Raw genomic sequence first — 20,682 nt, forward strand, 5'->3', positions numbered from 1 at the left:
GTTGGGGGTCACTCAGCTGGAAAGCAGCTCTGCAGAAAAGGACTTACCAGTCTTGGTAGACCCAAAGTTGAACATGAGTCAGCAACATGCTTTTGCTACATTCTTGGCTGCATTAGGCAAAATATCACTGGCAAGTCAAGACAGGTGATCCTTCCCCTTTACCCAGCATCGGCAAGGCCACACTTGTACTTTGTCCAGTTCTGGGCCCTCCAGTGCAAGACATGGACATACTGGAAAGAGTCCAACAGAGGACCACCAAGATGATCAAGGAACGAGAGCACCTGTCCAACGAGGAGAGGCTGAGAGAATTGGGACAGTTCAGCCAGAAGAAGAAAAAAGGCTCGGCAGGGATCTTATCAAGGTGTATAAATACCTGAAGGGAGGGTGCAAAGAGGACAGAGCTATGTTATTTTCATCGGTGCCCCATGCCAGCACAAAAGACAATGGGCACAAACTGAAGTAAATGAGGTTCCCTCTAAACATCAGGAAGAACTTTTTCATTACGCAGGTTATGGAACACTGTTACAGGCTGGCCGGAGAGGTTGTGGAGTCTCCCTCCTTGGAGATCTTCAAAAATGATCTGAACATGGTGCTGGTCAACCTGCTCTAGGTGTTCCTGATTGAGTAGGGGTGTTGAACCAGTTGACCTCCAGAGCTCCCTTCCAACATTTACCATTCTGTGATTCAGAGGTGAATGTCCTAAAATTAATGTTTATGCACCCAAATCTCTTCATAGTTCTTCTTTCTCATTATATGCTTTCTATGACAATTAATAATAATGCCGTTATTTTATATTTTATGCTTATTCTTTCTGTTCTTCCATTTCTGATTTGATAGAAGTTTGAGGTACTGAAAACATAGACTATTTTTCTTTCCCCAAAACTTAAGGTCATTTTTGTGTTCACAAAATTGTGATCATCTTCCCAAACTGATGTAATTTATTTGGTATCAATGCTTTCCATGTAAATTTATATGAATGGAGCAAATTATTGAAAAAGATCAGAGCCTAGTGACTCACAATGGCCTCACTGTATTTTCAAGTGCTTCTGCTTTCCTTGATGCTTCTGGATTTTGAGCATTCTTCAAGTAAAAATGCTAATTCAAACAAATAAGGCACAAGTACATAACAGAAGGTGAGAAAACTCTGGAGTATATCAGGTTAAAAATTATTTATTTATTTATTTATTTATTTTTGTCACAGAAGGTTTTCTTTGGTATTTTAAATGCTGCTGTACCCCAGGAAGTTGCTGCTGTCTTAGTAGTTAAGAAAATCGAAGTCTTATTAACATTTCAATGAATTCTCTGGCAAAACTCCACCTTTAATTTCTATGGCCATTTAGAGATCCCTGAGATGAAGCGCAGATAAACAGCACAAGCATCTTGGGTTGAAGTCCTCTCTTTTAATACTGAAGGTGTCTACATTTGATGTACCCAACGTGTACTGACTTTGTAACCAATGAAGAGAAATACACCTTTTGGGGATCATTAGGACTGGTTTACCTTAGCCATGACATTACTACCATACCCTCTATACAAGTTGTTTTATCTTTCTATTGACCATAAGGGAACCCTAAATGACTAGTTCAGATGCAGAAATTAATGGCTTGAGTTACCTATGCATGGATTCTAGGACCATTTGAAAATTCTAGGGGAAATGTATGGAGTTTAGTGGTATGCTTTAGTGGTATGACATATGACCCATGGGAGTCCTTCATCCTTTTAGACCAGCAGCTGGAAGCTAACTGGAGCATGAGGTGTCTTGATCATATGGTGTCTAAAGTGACATTATATGTTTATGTCATATTCTATTTCTGCTCTTATTGCTTATTTTCATCATTACACTTCATTCAGTTGCATACCTTCAATACCTTCAAGTCCAAGTCTTTCAGAAAGTTCTGAAAGATCTGGCCTATGGGAAGAAACCTATACCTTCTGGAGTTGCAGGTCATCTCAAATGACAATGCTAGGCACCTGGTGTACACTCTGATCTTCATTCATTATGTGGAAGCCTTAACAGATGACACACATGAGTACTGATATGTAGACATCTAATCTTATATACCTACCATATGTAGCTAGGAGACACTGAAAATCTCTGTGTTTCTGTGGCTTGATCCAGCTATGGAGCCTATGTCTTGGAATCTTAGGAGTAAATGAGTAAAATGCAATAGGACAACTCTGATTAAGTAACTGAGTCTTGAGCTCAGATATGACCTTAAATACTTTACCTAAGCTTATAATGGAGACTAAGTGTGTAACCTTCCAGCTGTCTGCACTTACAGCTAAAATACAGGCATGGAGTGAAGCAGTTGTTTCCAAGTTCTTTACCATCAGTAAGAAGATGCTTTTGAAGGTACAAAGATTATGTACACCCGTGCTTTCCTTGACTAAAAAGTGCCCCTTTCATTCATGAAGAAACATTTTCCATGATGTATCATTGAATATAATTTATCATACTATTCAAATGTATCCTATGTGGGAGATAAGACCATATGGAAAACAACTAAAGGCCTTTTTAAGAGCCAAGGAAAGGGAACTATAAATATTGAGGTATGCTGTGCTGGGTGTTACACCAAATAGTCTGACATAAATTTTTTAAGCCTCAGCAGTACAGCAGAAGAGCTTTTAGGGAAAGGAAAGGAAAGGAAAGGAAAGGAAAGGAAAGGAAAGGAAAGGAAAGGAAAGGAAAGGAAAGGAAAGGAAAGGAAAGGAAAGGAAAGGAAAGGAAAGGAAAGGAAAGGAAAGGAAAGGAGAAAGGAAAGGAGAAAGGAAAGGAGAAAGGAAAGGAGAAAGGGAAGGGAAGGGAAGGGAAGGGAAGGGAAGGGAAGGGAAGGGAAGGGAAGGGAAGGGAAGGGAAGGGAAGGGAAGGGAAGGGAAGGGAAGGGAAGGGAAGGGAAGGGAAGGGAAGGGAAGGGAAGGGAAGGGAAGGGAAGGGAAGGGAAGGGAAGGGAAGGGAAGGGAAGGGGAACAATATAAACTACCTTCCAGTGCTTTCATTTAAGAAAAAAAATGATGTTCATGTCTCCATATCGCCACAGTATAGAGGAAAAATATTTGAAATGTGATTGTATATTTGTTTGTGTGATCTATAGCAATGCCAGCATCAGCAGAAATACTGAAGGAATAACCTTGAGCAATAGTTCTATGGGTGATGTAGTTGGCTTTCTAATGCTAATCAACCAAGCTGATACTCATGTTGTCATTGTCTCCAAGTTGTAGTGAGTTCAACTGGCAAGCAAAGAAATAATCAGAATAATCCACATTGGCCCATCTCTACTACAGCAACAAACTTGGATTTGTTTTTGAGTATCTAAATCTGTTTTCTTGTAATTTGTGTGATGATAAATTTGTCTTCTAGTCATTTAAGTGATGATACCACATCTATCGTTATCAGAGGGATTGTTGAATATCAGCATGTCATGATTTGAAATAGAGGAGATAGGGGAATGGCATCACAGGCCTTTGGATGAGGTGTCAGAACTCTAAGCTGCATGTTCTGCAGGATCAGTCATTGTGGACATTGTGTGCAGGATCAGTCATTGTGGCTTGCCAGTGAATTTTCATATGGTCACTTAGATGAGAAGAATATGGTTTGGCATGTCCAGACATCTGGAAAGAGGATTATTTTTGGACTATGTGCAATCCTTTGAAAGCTGAATATCTGACTATTGAGTACATTTATAAAAGCAGTGTGAAGGGAAGAAAATATGTGTTCATCTGGTGTCTGATTTTAGGTATTCAGGCTATGCCTATTCTAGCAAATTAAACAGTGTCAAGAAACACTTCTGGGTGCTAAACTTGATCATCCTTACTCTTAAATGGCTCCAGAATTGTTTTCACCTGTGCCACTTAGCATTTTCCCCAAATAATTCCCACCTTGACAAATAGTGTGGATCTGGGACCATTCCTAGCAGACAAGTTGAGCACAACCACACCGCTTTGTGCGCCGAGTGTTTTTTTCATGCATATGCACCAAGTCAGCTCTGTGTCAGCTGGCCAGTTCCAGGCACCTTCTGTAGCACAGACATTGCCTCAGGTTACAAACTCACATCATCATTTTGCTCTATTCTGTATATTCAGCAAACATTATATATCATTTACCCATCCATGGTGCACATAACCGCTCCCTATCAAATATCAGCTATTTAAAATGTAACGTGTAACATTTCCTGGCTTCTAGGAAAGGGAATCTAAGTTTGATTTCCTTCTTTTTGGATATTTTCAGTATGGGATCATAGACACCCTTTCATGTTTAAGACACCTTGACACTCGAGCAAGAAAGAGTGACAGCACCTCCCATGTTGCCAGAAAGCAGTAGAAATACACTGCTTCATATCAGCCATGCAATCAGAAATCCCAGAACTGAACTGCTTAGCAGATGATAGGCTTAAATTTTAAAACATTGCTAAAATGTGTCCATTCTGTGCACTTTCTGAGGTGCCTTAAATAAAGATCTCTGATTTTTCTTAATGGGGAGGGGGTAGGTTGATCAACATTTCTTTTTCAGCGTATCTCAGCTTAGGAAAATAGTGATAAAAACAGTAAGTTAGTTTTTAAAAGGCCATGAAATCTTATTAGGTGGTTAGGAAGAATGGATGCATAGGTCTAACAGGGCCTTCATGATATTTGGTGTTTCTGGTGGTTTGCGATTATAAGGATAAAAAGAATCTGTGTTCTAAGAACAATACAAAGAAGGAAAAAAATATGCAATGAATCCTACAGGATAGCATGAAATCTGGATATCAAAACAGCAACAATAACATAGACTGCTGTTCTAAAACATTCTTTAATTCAGTTTCTATTTAAACGAAGCTTCAAAGACTTTTTCTTTATAAGTGGTATTTCTGAATTTCTTTCTAAATCATCCCAATGCTTTTTTGGATGCTGTTCAGAGATAGAAGTAGAGCACACATCAGCTTTATCTTAATCCTTAACCTTACACATGACAGTGAAGAGCAAGCCTCTCTGATGTTCTGCATCACATATTTAATTTCTAAGAACTTTAAATCTCCTGGAAATGACAAAAGTAACCGACACATCTATAAAATAGGACATCAATCAGATTCTTTCTGCTTTTGAATCACAGTAATAAAGGGAATATTTTCAAATAGGGAACTGTCTCTTTTATTTATAGATATTCAGCTGGAAATAAGGGATCAGTAAAATGTTTCCTCCGTTATCGTTTTCACTGTATGAAAACAGGGTTACAGATCAATTGATTTACCATCACAATTGATTAGGTGACTCTCCTGCTATCTCTATTGTGACAGTAGACAGGCGCTCATATAGATCTTTCATTAGGGGAGTGACTGAAAAGCAAAGGTTCATTGCATGCCTAAATGGCTTGTAGCTGACTCATTAGGCCATTAACTAACCATTAATATTGTTTAACCTCAAACCTTACAGATAAAATAAATTACAGTCACGTTATCCAAACAAAATAACCTTAACCTCCTTAACAAGTATATAATTATGTGAATTTATTACCATCTGATCCCATTGAACTGAGGGGTTCATTTTCAGAGCTATGAAGAAGGAGATGAGAATACATCACCTTCAAGATAAGTGCTACTGGGAGGCAGGTGCGTCAGTCACTGATATGCTCAGTAAGGCATGAACCCACAGGGTATGGACTTATCTGGTTAATGCCCAAACAAAATTATCTTCCACACAAAATGCTTCCCCCTTACACAGCACCAAATCTCTTCTTATTTGTTTTTAAATGTTTCTGCACTTCAGAAATTAGTTGCATGTATTAAATGGCCTTCTCTGTCTCACTATGATACCAAGAATTCACACAGGCAAACAGAATATAATAACAATAAGCAGTAATTGAATGAGGAGACATTGGAAATTTCACTCTTATAATCTTTTCAGACTCACAAATTCTATATATGTGATGCAATGATCTGCTGAAATTATACTGAAGCAAGAGTATAAAAAAAACATGGCATATGCTCTGAGAAATAAAATAAACTTATGTCAGTGTGCTTCCCTTGGAACAATGCCAGCTGAATCCTAGTTATTATCAATAATATAAACAAAATATGTTACAAGCTTTATATGGAGCTTAAAATAAGCAAAAATCTTGCATTAGCACATTGCTGATATCCCAGCAGGTCAGCTATAATGAATGCACAAGTACTCACACATAATTTTTTATAAGATAACTTGCTTGAAAGTAAAGCAGTCAATAGGCTCATTTGCAGGCACATTTCTCTCCAGGAAAAAACACCATAATACAATATCAATTGCTTTTTTTTGGGTGTACAAAAAAAAAAAGTGAGTGTTGAGAGAGGAAAAAGACAACAATAACACATAAATTCAGTGGCAGATGTGCAAAAAAAGGAATGAGAATGAGTAGTACTGGTAATTAGAGCTGAAAATAAAACCTACTGTTCTTACAGAAGAACAGTCACAAAATTACAATGACTATAATACAGTTGATACTTTAGTAAATGAAAATTATTGTTACTAATCAAAATGGCAAGGGAAAAACCCACTTACTGTGCATGTTTACTGGACCAAAATGTTGCAACAGAATCCTACCACAGCCACACAAAATATAAGAGTAATCATATACTCCTATAGTTTAAAGCTTTTGTTCATATTTCCGTAGTTTAAGATATTTCATGGACTGTACCTGTTCAGCTGAAGGTTAAAATATTTGTCTCAAACAAATTAAGGAATTATTATGATTGAATATTTATCATCCAGGCCATTGATTTTGTAACATATCTGCTTATTTTGAAAAAGTCCAATTGCTACACCTAAAAAAATACAGTAAAAAAAATAACTTGTGGTTATTAATAACACTTTTGCTCACTATCCTTCCAATAGGCTGGTCTGGAAACCAGAGGTTTTGTATTTTGCAGCAAGATGCATGTTATAAAAATGGAGCTAATGCCCAGGGCCAGACCTTTCAAATGCATTTTAATTATTTTCAGTGCACTGTCAGAACTTTGATACACGCTTGTGGAATCATGCAAATACCTCTTTCTAGAATATATGTCCTATACCCTAAGGCACTGAGTGGATTGAAATACACTTTGGTGAAGTTAGGTGTCATAATACAGTGAAGTAATAAGAGTATGCCACCATATTACACAATTAGAAATATACTTCTAAATCTGCTGGTTAGTATGGCTATGTTTCATGTTTATGAAGGAGAAAATGTTCTGATTTTTTGCAAACAGTGTTATTTGCAGGACAATGAAAAATATGATGCAATTAGAATTGATAAAACAAATTCATTTAGTTTCAAGTTTACTTATTGACCTCTAGAGCATTTCCATTCAGTGTCATAGGATGTCTGCAAAAGATTTATTCAGTTTCATGTCCACATCCTGAGGTGAGAACACATTAATCCAGTGAACTAGATTAGAAAGAAATATTAATTACCTGGAGTCAACTTATGACTTTTGCTTCTAAGCCTGGCAGTTTCTTAGGTTTGGTGTTCTGATAGAACAACAACACAAAAAGATATTTAAGGTTGTACATAAATTTAATAATATAAGTAGGTCCATTCAACTCAGCAGTGATAGATTTAGTTGTCTACTTAGAACGTATAGGATCTAATAACAGGAGATTAACTGGATTTGAAAGGAGTCTGATGCGATTTCTATAGGTAGATAGATATAAAGTGAAATGTTAAACAGATATCTTTCCAGTTGAAGACCAGTGTCCATGTGTCTACTCTGAGCTAAACATGCAAGTTTCTGCTATTGTTAATGTGCACAAACATAAGCACCTAGTGCCAGTTGGAATGGTATAGGGCATTCTAGAAAGCCACACAAGCTGACTGACATGGTATAGGTCTTATAAGAGGCTTTCACCAGAAGGAGCCTGAGGCCAAATGTCAGAACTCTGTAGAATCAAAAATAATAGTGCTAAGATGCTACCCCAATAACTCAAACATTGCCAGGCTGATAAATCATATTCATCTATAGTACAGGCTGAATACAGTTTAGATGTCTTTCTTGGGTGCTAACATGAGCTAAATGCCTACCTCCTATCATAGCTGAGATCTAGGTGACAGTCATGCAAACCTTTAGAGTTTTTTAGCTGACCCATTACCAATGGTTCAATTCAATTGTTTAGAAGTAGGAGTCTAGTATTAAGGAGATAGCCTAACATATCCCAGATAGAGCCACTGCTATCTTGGATACCCCAGAGCACCCCAGTTGTTACACGGTGCATATAGTTAAGTATTTCAACCCTACCACAGCACTCCATTATCAAGAGAGCTTAGACACTGAACTTATAAGTAACCAAGTAGGTGGAGTCATTTAAATTTGTGTGCGTTAACTGGGAATCTGGAACTGTATCCCACCCTGTGTGCCTTAAAACAAGATTTACGTACATTTTTAGGTGAGTTGAATTGCCCTTGTTAGGTGTAATTCTCTATGGGCAGGTCGAGGAGCCCGGTTACCTGACAGATTGGACTCCACATTGTTACATACCTGAAATGAGGCCAGGTGAATGCAGTTGGAAGTCTTTAGATCCAAAGGAAACTTTGGCTTGAATAGAGTATGTTCTCATAATAATGGTCTGTAAGATATTACTTGTAAAGTTACATATATGAAGATGGAATTTGAATGTGTTACATGTTAGTTACCAATTGATGTTCCTTCAATTCTTTGCTCTCTTTGGAAAGTATCCTAGAATCCTAGAATCATAGAATGTCTTGAGTTGGAATGGACCTTAGAGATCATCTAGTTCCAATCCCCCTGCCATAGGCAAGGATGCCACCCACTAGATCAGGTTTGCCAGGGCCCCATCCAGCCTGGGATGCGGCATCCATAACCTCTCTGGGAAACCTGTTGCAGTGCCTCACAATCCTCTGAGTAAAAAATTTCTTCCTAACATCCAACCTAAATCTCCCCTCTTTCAGTTTAAAACCATTCCCCCTTTTCCTATCATCATCTACACAAGTAGAGTCCCTCTCCATCCTTTTTATAAGAACCCTTTAAGTATTGAAAGGCCGCAATGAATCAGTATCACTAATATGACTGAGAAGATTGAGAGATCACTTTACTGAACAGAGAATGGGATTATTTCCCTCCCTCTAAAGGCATCCCTTGCACCTCTTCAAATATAGCTAGATCATCCCAAATACAGATGTGTTTTATTGCTGGAACCCTGAATTATTTCTAAACAGCAAACATTTCACATTTGAATTTCACTGTCATGCATTTTCCAAACAACCTTCAGGGTGAGAATACATTCAAACTGTCATACAAGACATCATCTCTGCCATCCATTTTTCAAAGTGTAGCAGATGAATGCAGTGCTGTGCCACAGAGGATCTTGGTGCACATGGCATCACTCACACAATTGTTCACAGCAGCATCTGAATGAGCATCATGAAGAATGGGTTCCACCTTTTTAAACAACAAAGTATCATATTCCCAGCATGTTTCCCCTTGGTTGTGCATACCCATTTTTTTCTCTTTTTGAAAATAATGGCAAAATATGTTTAACTAAACTCTGTCAAATCTGCTTCATCTTGTATGTTAACATACCCATATAGTATAAGAGTAAGTTGGGGTACTGTAATGGCACCACCTCAAAAAGTTTCAATAAATGTAAGAAAGTACGAGTGTATATAACAGAGTTCGTATGACTACTCCCCTTAAACTGAGATTGCCTGAATAGGAAATTTTCATGAAGATGTGAAAATATACTTTTTTTTTTTTTTTTTTTTTTTTGAGAAATGTTTTTCCAGATTTCCAGATTTTAGGACAGTCTACTTTTTAAGAGTATTATTATTTTCCTTTTCCAAAATGAAATGCCTTCAGGCATTTTAACTTATACTTGGCTGTGTGCTTAATATGCCAAATAAAGCAAAGATTAGTCCAGAGACATTTAGTTAATGGATCTGCAAATCAAATATATATGTCAAAAACAGAATCCAAAGGAAGCTAGAAATTAATATCTGCTTCATCTGATCTTTCATGAAAGGTGATACGCTCTGAGAAATGGTAATTAAATGAGATTCATCTAGACTTTGACACAAAACTTTCTGAATTTTAAAATAAATCCTTAAAGTAAACCGATGATAGGTTCGTCCAACTGGCAATAGTTTTCAAAAAACCTGTCACACAAGACTTCCTTTTTTATCACGTTTATTTTATGTAATCATCTCCCAGTAATTTTGACTCAATATTATTTAGACATTCATTTAATCTTGGAATGCCATATGTGGATATGCACATATCCCATAACTACAAATCTCACCATTTTATTTGAAAAACTTTCCCTGACTTCTATTTCTGAGGAAAAAAATGCTAATACTTAAATGCCAGCTTTTGTACCTAGTTTCTGTCTGAAACAGATGCTTGAAATTGATCTGATAACTGAATATTTAAAGATTAGTATCCTGGTTTCTTCTGGGATACAGTTTGATTTTCTTCATAGCAGATGGTTAATGTAATTTTGATCTTTTGTTTTCCTAAGCAAAGTGGCTGCAGTTGGACATAACTTTACTCTGGTCTCCAAATTTAGTTTTGAAACTATGTCCTGGTTGAAGACTCAGCATATATGGAAGCTGAAAATGTGTAAGAATCTATTTACTGTTGAAGATATATCTATATATCTATATATATCTATACATATCAGAAGGTCCAGGAAAGTTCTAATTATTTATGTTTTGGAAATAAATATCTAAAACAGAAATGGGTTATCTGTCAGAATTTTTCACTACTGTTTTTATTTCTTTGTTACTTGCTTTACCATACCCTCAAGGAATAATTCTGCCTGTACTGCAGGATAACAAAAGTATTAATGACTTTGATCAGGAGTCAATACCAGAGCCATTTTTTTTTTCCTATGTATCTAAGAAGAATGGAAACTATAAAAATGGAAAATGAAAGGCAAATGCACAGAAACTTTTGTAATAACTGCTTTAAATTGAAAGACAAATATGACACTTCAATTAAATGAGAAATACTATCAATGTAAGATACAGAATATATTTACTTATTTATTTTTTGAATGGGAAGAAGTATTTTGGAGAATTTTTCATTGGCTTTAACCAAAAAAAAAAAAAAGAAAGAACATATTTATTACACTGAATTCATATTGTCTCTTCTTGTCTTCAATATCTTGAAAATATCTTAATTGTCTCTCTCATGTTATTGCATTCATTTTAATACACTGTAAACTCTAATCTTGAGGTATATGAACATTCACTTCATTCATCACTATGTCTGTCCCTTCTGTGCATTGAATTATGCCATCTCTTCATTTAGTCATGTCTTCCTAAATCTCCGGTTCTTCTCTCAAGGCAATGAGTAACAAAATATGCACTATGTCTATCACAAACTACAGAGATTGTGACAGAAGATGCAATGTGGGCATAGAGTTTTTGATGTAGCTCTTTCCACACAACTGTATAGAAATATATTAATTTTATTATCAATGAAAATTTTAAAAAATTATGATATTTTGCTGAGTAGCTATGTTTCTTGGGACATATTGCCTTAAAGTTTCTTCACCTTTCACTGAACTGAATTTGAAAAATGTGTTCTGTTGTGGTACAGATTATTTGTCACATTGGCATACTTATACTTTCTTAAAATAAACTTGCACTGTCTGTGCACTTACACTTTTTATATTAACACATATTTCAAAAAGTATAATAAAAAATGAATATAATACTACCGTGAAGTAGTTTCAAAATGTAGCATTTTTTTGTTGTTGTTGTTGTTATAGTTGTTGTAGTGTCTTAAGCACTGGGACTTCCTCTTGCCACAAGTAAATTGCCTTTTTGATGTAACATCTGAAAGCCAGAATCCAATAAAAAAAAAAAAAAAAAGAGAGAGAGAGATCTTTCCCAAAGACCCAAGAATCTGGGACATTCATAAAAAAGTATACTTAAAACATGTATATATAAGAAATCTCTAAACTAGATATCTATCTTAGCAGTTTGTAGAGGGTACTTTACTCATCAGGCAAAACTCTAGCCAAAAAAAAGAATTCCTACTGTTTTTCTATCAAGGGCCATCCTCTCAGATGCCAAACAAAGGCAACTCAGGGAGGCTGACCGCATGTGTTCAGTGATAAAGGTTGCTACGCAACCTCCTGGGAGAGTTTGTTAGCAACAGACGGACTTTTTGAATAGAATTAGTGTCTTTTTAAATACATCCTGAATAAAACCTGATTAAAATATCTTTGAAATTTATAATGTACAGCATAGGTTAAAAATAACATTGTTGTCTATATTGTCAAATATTGTTACTATAATATATGTCCTAAAACCCTGATATTAATTTATCAGCAATACATGAAAACAATGTCATATGGGATGTTTCCCTTCCTGTCCCTCCTATGCACTGTTTTTGGTTATTGACTGCTCTTGTCTAGCTGCTGAAGCTTTATGCTGTTGGCCCTGTGCCACTGAACTCAAGCAGACTGGCACCATAGCCTGCAGCAGGCTATGTTTGTTCAGTTTGTTCCTTCTGCTTTTATCTGCTCTTTGTACAAGAACTTTCCTTCAGTTTCAACTATACTGGCGTGTCATTTCCTCATCAGAAACAAACACCTGAGATTTTGGACATCTTCTAGGTGGTCCTGTCTTTTGTGTTGCAATGATACAACCTACATAAAAAGGAATTAATGTTTCATGTGACTATGTAGGAGTATTTTGCAAATTTGCAGGTGACTGTTCTTAAACATTTAATAAATACCTTCTCAAAGCTGAAAAAAAAAAAATCTGAAGAAGATTTACCTATATTTACACATTATGGATAAATATTTAAATGTTCCAATTATTTTGCTGTCAGAATAAGTCAGTGTAAAACCATGTTTAGGCATTCAAAATTATAAACAAATGGAAGCAATATTCTCAACTTAGATATGTGGATCAACAGATAATATTATCTTCTTGACTGATTATTTTAAAGCCAATCTCATTTGCATATACATATTTTTTATTGCTATTTTAAAATTCTTAATCATGACTAACCATTTGAATGTATAAGTGACTATTACTGGCTAAAAGGAGATGCTAAGTACTTTGTTTTTTTCAGTGTTGTGTAATGGTTTATGAACCTAAATTTTCCGCTAGATATTACCATATCACTGTGATATGCTGTAGAATCTTCATGTATATTGACTTCTTGATTCATTACATGTAGGCAATGTTTAGGTAGGAGTTTAGTGAGCTTTCAGAGAGATGGCTGGTACAGGTACATATTTTTAGTCCCTGAGACCTGGTACAGTTTTGTTTAAGCTGATATGGGGAGAGAAGGTGAAAGAAGTGGATTTTTCTCATTTTGTTCTAGGATGACAACTCATGGTTGTTCTGAACTTTTTATAGTAGCACAAAATAAATAAATAAATAAATAAATAAATAAATAAATAAATAAATAAATAAAGCTGCTTCTATTTCCAAGGAGACTGCCTCCCACTGCTGTTTGTTCATTTTTCCAGGTAAAATTATAGCACTGCATGTGAGCAATTCACTATTCTTTGTTGCAACTGCTGAAATCCTGGAAAAGGAAATATCCTCATACCAGAAACACAGAATGATCTTAAGCTCTGCTATTAGAATATGTCTTTATATGTTCAGCTACTTGCATCCGTGTAAATATACACTGAGAAAGAACAAGATGAAACAGTATTTCATGGTTTCAGTACTCGTGAATATGGGATTAAGACAGTAGTCTAAAGCAGTCTTCTCAGTCCCATAAAGGACAACAGTGATTTCAACCAAATTTTCCAAGTAATTTCTCTTTTTGCATTTTGGAAGACACTCTTGAAGCAAAGTAGCAGATGAAATGTCAAAAGTTGGCACACTGCAGTTTTAATTAAAACAAACAAACAAAAAAGCTTGAAATAATACACTTATAATCAGGCAGGTTACAGTTTCTTAAAGAGGAGAATGATGTTTCATTAGTATGCAAGATTTTTCCATGTTAGTGCATATTTGGCTTGAACTCATTCTCTATATATTGTGATTAGATACAAAACAAAATCCAAACCTTTTGAATTTAATTTACTGCTCCTACACACAGGAACTTTTTCATTCTTACTAAACACTGCTTGGTGTCATAACAGTCATTACCATGCATTGACATGATACATCTTGTCAAAGATCCACTTATGAACTCCATATAATGCGCTGACATTATACATTTGAATGACTCCAAAAGAAGGCTTGATATGATGTAGCACATCAAATGAAAGGCTCAATATTATGCTTTGACATAGTACGTCGTAACAGCTGTGAAGGAAAGAAGCCATTAAGATGGATCATGTCAATGCATAGTATGGAGCCATTAACACTACGATTTTTGACATGATCTATCTTAATAGCTCAATATCTATATTGAAATAACACATTTGATCATGTTAGAGATCCACGTGTTAACAGCTCAAGGACCTCTATTGCAATGCATGCTGTATTGCTCTGAATATATAAAGAGGAGTGTGTTGCACACATGTGAGCTTGGCTTACTCTGCTTTGCTGAGAAAGGAGGACAGAGACCTTGCACTCCTGCCTGCTGTGTTTTCCTTCTTCACAAAATCACGTATTCCTTCCTAAGGGAGGGTTCTGGGCAGAGTGCTCCAAGAGTAATTCACTCTTCTAAGAAGAATTGTAATTAGAGCTCCCACAATAGTTAAGCAGCTGGTGTTCTCTGACTGCTGCTTCGTCAACTGTTCGTAATTGCTTCATTGTTCCCTTGTGCTCCCTTCCAGCTGATGGCTTCTTCCACCTGTTGTCTCTCATTTTACACTTTGAATGTGAGCTCTTTTGGACAAGTTATATTTGTACAAGGCATTCTGTGATAGCTCACGGACAGTCTTGTAATACAAACTCCTTTTACAAATGATGATGACAATGATAATAATAATAATGCAAGATGAATACTGTTGAAACAGACTGTTTTATTTCAACTATCTTGCTATAAGAGACAGCTGAGTTCATGTTGCAGCCCAAAGGCAAATGCAAAACTTCAAGAAAACCCACTCTGCCTTTGGCTATGAACCTGTGAGACAATCATAAATTGGGAGACTTAGTTGAAGTGTTGGCTGAATGAGATTTAGCATGGCAGGCAATGAAACCGTCCCTGCTTGATGTTTTCTGTGGTCTTTAAAATAGGTTTAAATGCTTAAAGAAATATAGCAAAGAAAACTGATCCCATCATCTTTTTGTCTTCCATTTTGGAATAATGACATCATACAGCATTTTTTTGGACACTACAACACAAAAGATGGTTTTCAAAATAAAATGTACAGATATTATGCCCATATATGTACATATGCTAGCTCAATAACTAGCTGTTGTAAATAGCTGTTCTCTAAGTGCCAGAACATGGACTAAAATGGACATTCTTAAGATCAATAGAAATAAAAAAAGTTTATCCATTTCTGTTACAATACAGAAAGAATTGTTTCTTTGTCCATTATGGAGCAATGCTGTAAATTTTAACACAAGAAAAAAAAAAAGAAGCTTTCGAATATACTTTTCTTTGTCTCTTTGTTCTGATGCTAGATGCTTTGTATATATAGTTCTATAGCTTTGTTATGTAATCACACAACATTTAATGGTAAAGTTATTGTGCAGATTTTCTAAGTATTTTTATGGGATTCTTCTTAATTTCTTCTAATCCACATTGATTCTGCAGAATCTTTCTCTAAGATGTGATACTTAAAATATTTTTTCTAAGTAATATTTAAAGTTACAATACTGACAGAAGAGAAATATATCCCACCTACAAAATAAAAGCAATTCAAAAACAAAAGTAAAGCAGTATTATCTGATACTGTGAGACCTCCATACTCTCCTCCCTGTGGCTAGAAATTACTGTAGCATCCTATTACTGCAGGGACCTGACAGTTCTAAGTAGGGATGTTTTTTCAGTAGCAGCTGCATTTTCAAGAAGAAATGAAAACTTGTGACATTTTTGTTAACATGCCTGTTTGTGGCACTGACAATGATTTCTGATGAATTGCATAGGAAGTTTTGGAACATAGGTAGTATCATTATGTCATAGAGAGTTATGTTTATGGAGGAACAGCTCAAATTATGTTCAAAAGCCATGTTAAATACATATTAAAAAATCAACACATAACAACACAAAAGGCTTTGCATATCAGAAAAAATGTCAGTCATTGGAATCAGTTTCTGTGGAAATATCTTAAGGTTTTCTGCTGGACTTATTTATCCACTACAGCTAATGAGCAAGCCTGATGCTTTATGTCAGTGGCCAAAAGTTTTGCTAAAAATTTGGAACCTCTTACTGTAGAAAAGGCAAAATGAAGTTCTGAAACCGTTTCCACAATTTTAGTACAGTTTTCAGAATTGTGTTGTTGGTTTCTTTGTGGAGAGCATCCTTCTCACTCAGTTTTCCCCCAGAATATTATAAAGGTATGTTTCATTTTATGAGAAGGGAAAATAAAATGGTGAAGCACAGCAAACACTTGTTTGATAGCCAGTCCTATTTAACAGCCTATTGAGTCCATCTGCTGTTCAACTCCAATACCAGCCATGGAGGCATTCCAAGAATTAAGGTGGTGGTTTTCTCTAGGTAAAGCCCTTAATTACCCTTTCTGAGCTCATGCTATGCTTTCCCACCTGTGGGGAAAAAAATCTTACTGAAGAAAATGTTTCTTTGGCTTGATGCTAATAAACTCTTTGTAGCTTTACTTCTGTTAAACTTGCAGGAGTCAATATAACACCATGTGTTAAAAGATTATGTTGGTGCTTCCAAAATCTGAGGTGGGCACATCTTAATTTAAGTCACATTTAGTTTGATCATTTTAACTGCAGGAGCTGTCTGTCAAAGCGTAGATTTCAATTGCGTCCTACTGATACCTTATTGTGTTTGAACTTTATAAAGCATTTTATTGGTGACTTAACAGGAGTATTTTAAACTCAGGCAATATGTAAATTAGATACTATTAAGGTGCTAAATTCTCATTTAAGGAAAAAACAAACAAACAAACAAAAGCATTTGCACATTGATTACACTGGTGCACCCCAGAATATCTCTGAATACCCTATATACATAGCAGAAGTCTCCCAGTTTCTGGGTCAAATCCTAAGTACATGCTAGCCCTTCCCCATACCTTCATTTTCATGGGCAGAAAAGACAGTAGCTGATCTGGATAGGGGACAGAGTGTGTTCAAGTCAAGTCCTCTGGAAGTGGGGATACTAAAATTTACTCACAGACTGCTTAGGATGCAGTACCAAGGAGAAAGCCTGAGCACCACATCCCTGACAGTTTGCAAATCTTCCATTATCTTCCTCCCCATTCTGCTTTGGACCTTTCTCAAAGAAACTACTCAAAAGGGGGATATCCCTAAGCAGAGGAGATCCAAATTGGTGTCAGTCATTTGATCTTGGAATCCAGTTACACACTTCTTTTCCCTACCAGCATACACATAGTTGAAGAGATTTTACAGTACTATCTAAGCTTTTTTTTTTGTTTCTTCTGTCATTTCCTCACAAATTTTCACTACAGCCACATTTTCCAGCCAATTTGTATTACTTTGTGTAAATTTGCCATATTCTTTTTGTTTTTCATGAAGAAAAAAATAGCACCAAGCAAATATTATTTCTTATCTGTCAAAATCTAACTCCAAGTGTAGGCTAGTATGGCTGCTGAAACAATACAACATCAATGCAAGCTTTATAATTAGATGTTCAAACTATATGTGTGGAAGTAAAAATTGAAATGGGTTGAAGTAAAAATTGAAACATGTTAAAGTAAAAATATACTGACTTCTCAATGTCATGACTGTGTCAGTTCCATTCGTGGTGGCTACAACAAAAAACTCTGAAATTAAAGCAAAATTGTAAATGAAAATTCTGATTCATAAGTCAATCAGGACTTACAGAAATATCTTCCAAGGAGCAGTGGTCAGAAGCTGATCTCTTACCGAAGTGTTAATTCAGGTTGCTCAGTGGAGATAACATGTTCACAGTGAAATTATAAAACCAGAATTTGGTGTGTAGTAACAAAGAGTCTGGAATACTTCTCCCCTATATTTTTCAGTTAATTCCTTCCTTCACGCTTTCTTGTAGGCACTGATCATAATGAGGTGCAAAGTGTGGAAGGAAAAGAAAGGTCCAAAACTTCAGAACTTTTCATTTTACTGTGGTTGGTTGGTTGGTTGGGGGGTATTGTTTGTTTTTCTTATTCTACTTGAGAGAGTTTACAGCTCTTGGAGGTATTGAGTGCTGGTGATTCCTTAGATGTTCATTTGGGTCTATAAATACTGAGGACTGATAAAAATTTGAGTTGTAAAACCAAGATCAAAAAACATGACATTTGTAGATAGTTATAAATAGGACAAAGTTTTTCAGAAGCTGTAACTGTTACACTATTATTCTTTCCTTCTATATCTGTTTCATCAGCCAGGTAAGTTTAAATTTTTTATTTTTATTTTTTTTTGCCAGAAATAATACTGCACAGGCAGAAAATCATGCACCATTGTCTCTTAGGGGTTTAAAGAGACATTTTGCCCATTAACACAGAGAAAAAAATAACAGAAAATCACAACACTGGACCTGAGGAAAATTGCTGAGTAATTGGAGTGGAGGACTGCCACCTGCAGAATGTATCTGATTTAAAATATGAACTGCTATTTGGAGGATCCTGTTTCTCCCCAGTGATTATCAGCAAGCCTAAGCTATTAAAATCTTCTACCTCTCTAAGTTCTTAAAGTTCATTTGAAAAAATATGTGCCAGTGAGTCCATCTACCATGTGACACTGAAGCACAGATTGGCTGTGGTGCACAAAGAGACTTTTCCTTCCTGAGACACCTGAGGCCTTGGAGTCAAGCCTGGACAAAGGGCCCTGCAAAGTGGGAAGGTGGCAGAGCTGCCCTCCACTGTCACAAAGGGAAGAAAAGGGAGCCAAAGATAGATCTGTAAAAGAGGAAATGCAGTTTTGATTAAAGCCATAAAGTGATGTGAAATAATCACAGTGTGATTTCTTGATTAAATGAGGTGAACTATTCCAGGCAAATAATTTATTTGATGACCTAAATCCCATTTAATAATAAAAAATCCCATACATGGAACTCAGTTGCTACTTGGTATTATTTGACTGCGCAAAGATATTTCATCACATAAATTGGACAGAAAATCCTGCTTTAACTGTGCTTGTAACTCATCACTATTTGCCTTTTGTGGCATGTGTTTTGGGCATCAAATTTTTATGGTATTGTTTTTACTTTTTTATGAGATGGTGAAAACTTTTTTTCAGCAGGTGAAAGAGAATTGCTGATAGTCTGGTGAATACTTCCAATAACATCCTCATGTGAACACCCTCACAGGAGAACTTCATCTGGCTTTCACTTTCTTTCAACTTCTCAGTAAAGCATAACATGTTTATGTGTATCTTCACAGGAACATGATGAAAAATCTGTATATATCATTTGAATAAATTTGTAGGTTTAATCTGTTTTTTTTTTTTTTTTTTTTTTTTTCCTTTTTCTTTTCTCTTTTTCTTCCTCACATTTGTCCAGGTTGTCTTCATGCTCTTGTGTTGTGTTTTTATTCTGATACTTTCTTGTCTGACTGTAGCTTTTCCTCCTCATACAGTATCCTGCTTCATACACTGTGCCTGATGTCAGAATGTTGTATTTAGGTATTTTATGGTTCTCTGAAAACCACTTTCCTTTGTCTGCATATAAAAATGTAAAATCATCTACCTCCTGTGCTCCCAGGTTCACCTAAGAACAATCATTATATACAAAATCATTTATATTTGTTTTGTATAGCTGTTTTCAGATGTCAAGATAGAAGATTTCTTTTGGTTTTATTAGCACCAGTTTCTTTCTTTCTTTTATTGTCTTAATTAATTGCCTTGAAATATGCTCCACCATGTCACAACATGCAGTCACCATGCAGAATATACATTTTTACATCCAAGGAATGAACTCTCTATTTTCCTTTTTAAAAGCACTGTTATTTGAATCAAGGTAAATCACCAGCTTTTATCTGCATCTCTTGACTGCTATTTAAGAGGATTAGTGGCACTGGTGAGCTTTGTAAGAACAGCTAAGAGTAGTGGGATCAATTGCAACCCATAGTCTGAAATCAATGAAATGTGTCTCAGTAAAGCTGACTGATTCACAGGTCACTATAGACTGCATTATCCTGGACTTACTCTGTTACAAGATTAGACCCAGAAATAATCATAAGTGAGAATCTTTCTGCTCTTTTGAGCACTCTTTACACTCCTGTTGCCATTTCTGTGGTAAAGAAACTTCAGAGACAGAGCAAGAGCAATACCACCATGCAAATAACGGATGCTTTATCCTTTAAGTCCTCTGCTGAGGGAGACAGACAAAGTATCATGTTAGCTCTGTCTGCAAAGAAGAGGTCAAAGAAAATTGACAAACTGAGGAGTGGTGTCACCTTATCTAGAAACAGAAAAGCACACACAGGGGGAAGAGAGAGAAGCTTTTGGATGGTGTTAAGTCTTAACTGTGTTGTATTTAATGACTTCAACTTACACCCACTTGGGATCTCCCCATAGTGTTGCTGAGGGATGTTTGTAGAAGCCCATGTATCTGATGAGCTTTTCTATCAGTAACCATAGACCTGAATACCCTTCAGAAAATAAAGTAGACAAAGAAAATTGCTATTATTGCTTTAATTTGCTGTGCAATCTTTACAGTGAGGCTGCACGCCATTGGGTACTTCCATGAACTGGAAGTG

This window comes from Netta rufina, assembly GCF_964035555.1.
Source record: "Netta rufina genome assembly, chromosome: 1".
NCBI classification, from domain to species: domain Eukaryota; kingdom Metazoa; phylum Chordata; class Aves; order Anseriformes; family Anatidae; genus Netta; species Netta rufina.